The sequence below is a fragment of the Papio anubis genome, chromosome 6 (assembly GCF_008728515.1).
Source record: "Papio anubis isolate 15944 chromosome 6, Panubis1.0, whole genome shotgun sequence".
In the NCBI taxonomy this organism is placed as follows: Eukaryota; Metazoa; Chordata; class Mammalia; order Primates; family Cercopithecidae; genus Papio; species Papio anubis.
Genome location: NC_044981.1, coordinates 135603771 through 135611098, shown reverse-complemented (window position 1 = coordinate 135611098; position 7328 = coordinate 135603771). Strand labels below are relative to the sequence as shown.

The following is a 7328-nucleotide window of genomic DNA, read 5'->3' as shown; positions in this document are numbered from 1 at the left end:
TAGAGGCAAATAGCTATGAAAAATAATAGTTTTCAAGAAATAATTTTAAAATTGGGAGGAAGAAAGAACAAGTCTTATAAAAATCTGAATTTATCACAACATTGTAAGAGGAATACTGCTTTGTTAAACAGAAAAGAATGTCAAAAGGAATAGAAATTATAGAAATAATGTCTAATATTCTTAGAATAGGAATATTGTCAATATTGAACCCAATCCTATAGGCTTTTCACATAATACATTAAATATGTAACTGTTCTGAACTGAATCCTGGAATTGGTTCAGAGCTGCGCCTGTGTGGAGTAAAGGACTATGCCAGGAATAAATTCATTTAGAATCAGCTGAATATAAAAACTGGTTAAAGTCCTAGATGTTGGATTAATGTAGATGAGCTTATGACAACAAAAGTTATTACCTGTGTAAGTACATTCATATTTGGAATTAATTTGCTTCTAAAGAAAAATCATCATCATCTCGATGGTGAATTTTTTCCATTTGCCTTACTTTATAAGGTAAAGTATGTCTTTTGGAATCATATTTTACAACTCCAACAAATATTTTACAACTCAACAAATTTTATCTTTGTAAAACACCTTTTGTGATCAAAATCTAACATCCATTCTTTGCAAACTGTATACCTTGGGTGTGCTTGTGTACTGATATACATTAAATATATATTAAATAAATATGACCAAAAAATTCATTGGTGACAAAAGAACACAAGTAGTTTCCTCTAATAAACACAGCATTCAGATGGTAACCTTTACAAGACTAATTTAACCTAAAACTTAAAGTTTAAATATAAAATTTAAAATGCTGAAAAACCTAATTTAAGAAGGACATTGTTATATTATCAACAAGATGTATCCCAAAACAGTTTCCTGATAGATCCTACAGAATTATACACTAATTCCTTCCAGAGTTTAGATGCAGTTGCCTGGTAATATAATTATTGCAAGGGATAATCTATGCAGAGTAATGGAAGACTTAGTTCTTATAATTTTGAAGACTTATGACAGACTTAATTTATAAAGCCATATTAAACTAGCTTTTTTTGACAAGTAAAAGAATGGTGTCTTCTGACTGTTTAATAGCATAATCATTGGCAATGTTTAAAATTTCCTCTGACATCCTGGGGCAAAGGAGATGAGATGAGATTAATCAAATGTGGATATACTTCTTGTTACCACTGTCTGGATGAAACAATGTTATAGGAAAAACTACTGACAACTGGGGAGAGTTTCACTTTTGACAGGTGATACAAAGTCAAGTGTTGATGGCACCAGGAAAGACTGTTCAGTGAGTTACTACTTTTTGATGTAGTAACTTAAGTTTCAGGTCTTTGAACAAATGTATTCAAGAACATTCTAAACAAAAGTTACCAAATGTTACTATAATAGGAACTTTTTAGTGGAAAAGTTGCAAAACAAAAACAAAAACAAAACAGCCTTTTTTGTAATGTTGATTATTAAAGCAAGGTACTCCTAGTAAATTGTGTGATGAAGGATGGAAATATAAATAATTGAATTGGAAGAATGTACAGCTTTGATGTGACGTGCATATACTCAGGGGCCAGACTGCTGGGCTTGAAATCCTAGCATGGCCACTAGACTGGCTACATACCACACATTGTAAAATATAGTGAAGGCAAAAGAAACGTGGTACAAAGAGGAGAGGAAGATTCATCTCTAGATCTTAGGAAGGTACTTAACATCTCTGCATCTCTTGATAGATACTTTGAACATATGTACTCCACAATTCTTTTATAGTGTCTTTATGTTTTAAAAAATCTGTGTGAAATTGCCTCAGACAAGTCTACAAGAGAATACAGTATTACCTACTTTTATTTCGAAATATAAAAGTTGTACATATTTTGTTGTCTGATACATAATAAATTCTATGTATACTAGCTTTTATTACTATTAAGTTGGTGGTATTGATAGGCCAGTAAAAATAACAGTAGTGTTTCTGCTAGTGAAGTAGTATAAAGTTGTCCCCTGGATTAAAATCACATAACCTCTAAATATTCAAAGTAAAAGAGCTATGCTCAACACTGTATAACCAGCAAACACTCTTGTTCTTCGATGCTGGTTATATAAATGGAGACCAAAAGACATACTAAATTTTTATATTGCCAAATAAAATTAGAAATAATGCTGTATTCTACTACAGATACAGTTGAAGCAGAAGATTGCAAGCTGATCTTTTAAAAAACAGATAAGACACTTATCCCTCTAAGATTTCTTTAAAGAGAACTGTTCAATACAAGTAAGATAAATATCTTGAAATTTTAAACCATTGATGTTACAAAATTAACATCATGTTACACATTTAAAGTTTGGAATCACTGATTTAAGTATAAATAAGCTTTAGTTTAGGGCCAGAAACTCTGCTAGTCCGTTTACACTGATTGCATAAAGGGCCAAGGACAACAACGTAAATTGCTCACATGGGGAAATATAGCATAGAAAATTATAGAATTAGCAACAGCATCTCTGACCACAAATAATACTTTTTACAATTATGCCTCAAACATAAATCTACTTGTTCACACATATATTTTCCTGGCACCTTTTCCCTTTTGTTTTCTACCATCTATAACATCACAAAACAAACTATGGAAAAGAGAACCCAAAAATTCTCCCTATAATCTCAGCTTTCTGATTTCCAAGTCTCAGATGATTGGCTTCATGAGTTTCCATTCATTTTATGCAAAGAGACTGCTTGAATAAGAAGGTATATAGTTGAATGTGTGAAAATTTTTATTTGTGTGTGTGGTTGAGAGGGGGGAGCAGACATAAAAATGTTTTGTGATATTTAAGTCTGATTTTAACATTCAGTAATCCTGGCATGATCAGAGGTAGATTTTCTTGATGTCACAGCTCTGAAGTAAGAACTTCCAAGTAATGTGGTAACTACAAAACAAAGCAACATGGGCAATGTGACTGCTTCCTGAGGTGGACATCTCCTATTCAGAGTAAAGTTACTTCCAAATCAAAAATGGGATTTGTTATTTTCAAATTGGGGTGGGGGCGGGATTGTGTGTGCATGCATTTATTTGTGTATGTGCAAGTGTGTGTAATATTGTACTTTATTTATTAAGCCAATTTTTTTTTTTTTTTTTTTTTTTTTTGAGACAGAGTCTCACTCCATTGCCCAGGCTGGAGTACAGTGGTGCGATCTCGGCTCACTGCAACCTCTGCCTCCTGGGTTCAAGTGATTCTCCTGCCTCAGCCTCCCAAGTAGCTGGGATTACAGGTGCCCACCACCACACCCGGCTAATTTTTGTATTTTTAGAATAGACGAGGTTTCACCATGTTGGCCAGGCTGGTCTCGAACTCCTTACCTCAGGTGATCCACCTGCTTCGGCCTCCCAAAGTGCAAAAGGCTACCTTGTAAGCTCCTTTGGGATAAGCATGTTTATAGCTCCCTTTCTTTGTAATATAGTTTGAACTAATGCGTAGCAGCTGGAAATGCTAATACCTTGGCTGAGGGTTATTTATATTCATGAAAACAGCATTAGAGATTGAAAACAAATCAGATAGGCAGGCTCTAATTGGATAGTTGAGAATTTTATTTCACTAGGGAGATAAAAGAATAAAAATGTGCTTTTCATTTGGTGTATAAACAGCTCAATACCCCAAAGGAGAAATGGGAAAAGAAAATGCAGAGAAGTCATACACATATAAATAAGCCAACATGAAAATTTATGCATCACCAAAAATCTCTAAAAAGGCAAATAAAATTTAAATATAATTTTTGATTATCAAAATTATAAAGGATACCTTAAAAGATTATACTCATTGTAAGAAAGGATGCTGTCAAACAGACATTTTCTGCTGGTGGTAATATAAATTGGTAGAATGTTTCCTAGAAGATAACGTAGCAATTATCAAAAGCCTTGTTAACACTGCATATCCTTTGATTAAGTATTTGTGCTACTTACATGATTTATTTTCAGGAAATAATCTGAAATGTGGGTAAAGCCTTTTGCATAAGGTAATTATCACAGCATTAATCATTTTAGAGAAAAATTGGAAACAACAGACCAACAGAAAATCAACAGACATAACTGCAAGTGGAAATCTAGTACATGATCAGGTGTTATCTCAAATCACTGGAACACAGAAGGCTTTCTAAAACAAATGCTGTTGGGACAAATAATCATTTGGAAAAAAGATGAAATAAGATCCATTACTCACACCATACATGAAAATAAGCTCAAAATGGATTAGATATATAAATGTAAAACACAAAACCATTCAAGTACTAGAAGAAACACACATGAACTTCTCTATAACCTTGGTATATGGAAAGGCTTTTAAATTACCACTCGAAATCCAGATGCAACTTTTAAAAAGATTGACAGATATGACTACTTTCGCGCATGTGTGTGTGTGTGTGTGTGTGTGTGTGTGTGTGTGTGTGTGTTTAGATGGAGTCTTACTCCATTGCCCAGGCTGGAGTGCAGTGGCACGATCTTGGCTCACTGCAACCTCCCTCTCCCAGGTTCAAGCGATTCTCCTGCCTCAGCCTCCAGAGTAGCTGCAACTACAGGTGCGCACCACCACACCTGGCTAAATTTTTTTATATTTTTAGTAGAGACAGGGTTTCATCATATTGGCCAGGCTGGTCTCGAACTCCTGACCTCGTGATCCGCCTGCCTCAGCCTCCCAAAGTGGATGTGTTTTTTTAAAAAGGCTTGCATGACAAAAAAGAATAAAAACCAAAAACAAGCAAAGTCAAAAGACAAGCTGAGCAAATATATGCAAAACATACCACAGATAATGACACTATCCCTAATACTTGAAGAACTTTAAAAAAAATTGAGGGAAAAAAAACAAATATCCTGTTTAGAAATAAGCAAAATGTGAATAAATAATTCACCAAAATTTTTTTTAAATGGTCCTTAAGACATATTAAACCATAATCAACTTCACTTTAACTGAAATGGGCTGTGTGCAGTGGCTCATGCCTGCAATCTCAGCACTTCGGGAGGCCATGGATCACTTGAGCTCACAAGTTTGAGACCAGCCTGGGCAACATGACGAAACCCCGTCTCTACAAAAAATACAAAAATTAGCCAAGTGTGGTGGTGCATACCTGTAGTCCCAGTTACTCCGGGGGCTGAGGTGGGAGGATGACTTGAGCCCTAGAGGCGGAAGTTGCAGTGAGCAGTGATCGTACCACTATACACCCCAGCCTGGGTGAGATAGAGCAAGACCTTGCCTCAAAAAGAAAAAAAAGAAAAAAGAAGAAAGAAATGCATATTACAACTATGCTGAAATGTTGTTCCTTACCCATGAAATTTGCAAATTCAAAAGTTTAATAGTAGGCTCTGTTGACAAGGCTAAGTGAAACAGACTAGAGGGAATGCAGACTTGTCTATCTCTTATGGAAGAAAATTCGGCAATAATAAATATTCATTAACTCATTAATATTTATTTAACTTTTGATTCAGCAATCCTATTTCTAGTGTTTATCCTTAAGATATGCCACTAATATTACTAAAAAGTATACATAAAGTTATTCAGTGCAACATTCTAACATATTCAAGACATAAAATAAGGCTGGAAACAAGGGAAAAAATTTAAACTGAATGCAAAAACTAAAGCAAGGTATTTTCAAATGAAATCACATTGAGGGAGAAAAGGAAAAATCAGGCAGACAGCTAAGGCTAGTCCTTGGAGAAATAGCCTGAAAAATCACAGCTACAGGCACAAACAGAACAGCCTGGGGAAAAACTAAACTGCAACTACACTAATAAGAAAGCAAGACCCAACAGAGCCTTTTTTCCTTTGTGTGATTAGTGGGCTTCCAGGAAAAAGGTTCCTCCCCTTTTCAGGCATATATACATGGTAGGCTCTGTGGGAACTTGCACAGGAACGGGGGTGGGCTTACCTGAAACAGACCTGCAAGTTACACAAACAAGAGAAGCTGCACTTTGTGCTTACCCAAGACATACCCACAGCTGCACAGATAAGGAGAGTTACACAAATAGCTACAGATGAGGGGAGTTTCTTATAAAAGCTTTTGGATTCAACTGTAAAAACAGCAACCCACTCGGGCCCCCTCTCCACTGTGAAGAGCTTTCTTCTTTCACTTATTAAACTTTCACTCCAACCTCCCCCCTTGTGTCGACGCTCCTTAATTTTCTTGATTGTGAGACAAGGAGCTTGGATAACACCTCAGACAACGAGACCATTCACCCAAGACCATTTCAACATCAAAGAAGAAAAAACAACAAAAACAACAGTGAACTAATCTAAGTAACTTTTGAACACAGTACAATACTTTACCCTTAGTCTGGGTGAAAAAAATATATGATACACAAAGATAAAACACAATAGTAAAATGTTAAAAATCGTTGGATCTGAATGAATGGCACAGGGAAATTATTTGTGTTACTCTCATGCCTTTTCTGCAAGTTTGTAATTATTTCAAAATTAAAAATTAAAAAATACAATTTCAGTTTCTCTCTCACACCAAATTTAATAGTAAAATATTAAATATTAGATATATAGAAATGTGTACATGCTTTTTTTGCCAAAAGTTGATGCTAAAAGCCAAGCAGTCTGTCATTTTCTATTTTCTAAGGTAGTTTTGAGAGATTTTTCTCTATTTTCCCATGTTTTTAGAATAATATTTTTCTCTATTTTCCCATGTTTTTAGAATAACTAGAATTAGAAAGTAGAATCAAGGAATGAGTGTTTTAAGTACTTCCTGAAGCACATTCTAGAATCTTGATCTTGAAACCAAGCTAACCATTCATACTACAGGTATGTTTAAAATAATATCTATCAGAGAATCCTTTATAAATAAGGTATACAGTCATGCACTGAATAACAACATTTCAGTCAACAATGGACTGTATGACAATGGTCCCATAAGATTATAATGGGGCTGAAAAATTACTATAGCCTGGTGATATCATAGCCATTGTAATGTCATAGAACAATGCTTTACTCACATTTTTGTGGTGATGCTGTTAAAAACAAACTTACTGCACTGCTACCTGTACAGAAGTATAGCACATACAATTATGTACATTACATAATACTTGATAATAATAAATGACCATGTTAATGGTTCAGGTATTTACTGTACTATGCTTTATTTATTTATTTATTTTTTCTGAGAAAGGTTCTCACTCTGTCACCCAGGCTGGAGTGCAGTGGTGCCATAATGGCTCAATGCAGCCTTGACCTCCTGGCCTCAAGCGATCCTCCTGCCTCATCCCCCCCCAGTAGTGGGACTACAGGCATGTGCCACCATGCCCAGCTAATTTTTGTATTTTTTGTGTCTCACTATGTTGCCCAGGCTGGTCTCCA

The 7328-nt window shown here is 35.1% G+C and overlaps 1 protein-coding gene across 9 annotated transcripts in view; it reads right to left on the bottom strand.

The window, feature by feature from the left end:
• Positions 1–7328, bottom strand: part of ECHDC1 (ethylmalonyl-CoA decarboxylase 1) — a 54423-nt gene that overhangs the window by 3070 nt on the left and 44025 nt on the right. Inside the window, exon 5 of one of the 9 annotated variants that reach the window (XM_021937909.2) lies at positions 3849–3867. The exons of the other annotated variants lie outside the window; for them this stretch is intronic. The gene's annotated coding sequence lies outside the window, so the exon portion shown is untranslated. Of the gene's footprint in view, positions 1–3848; positions 3868–7328 lie in introns of those variants that run through there. 9 annotated transcript variants of the gene reach the window in all.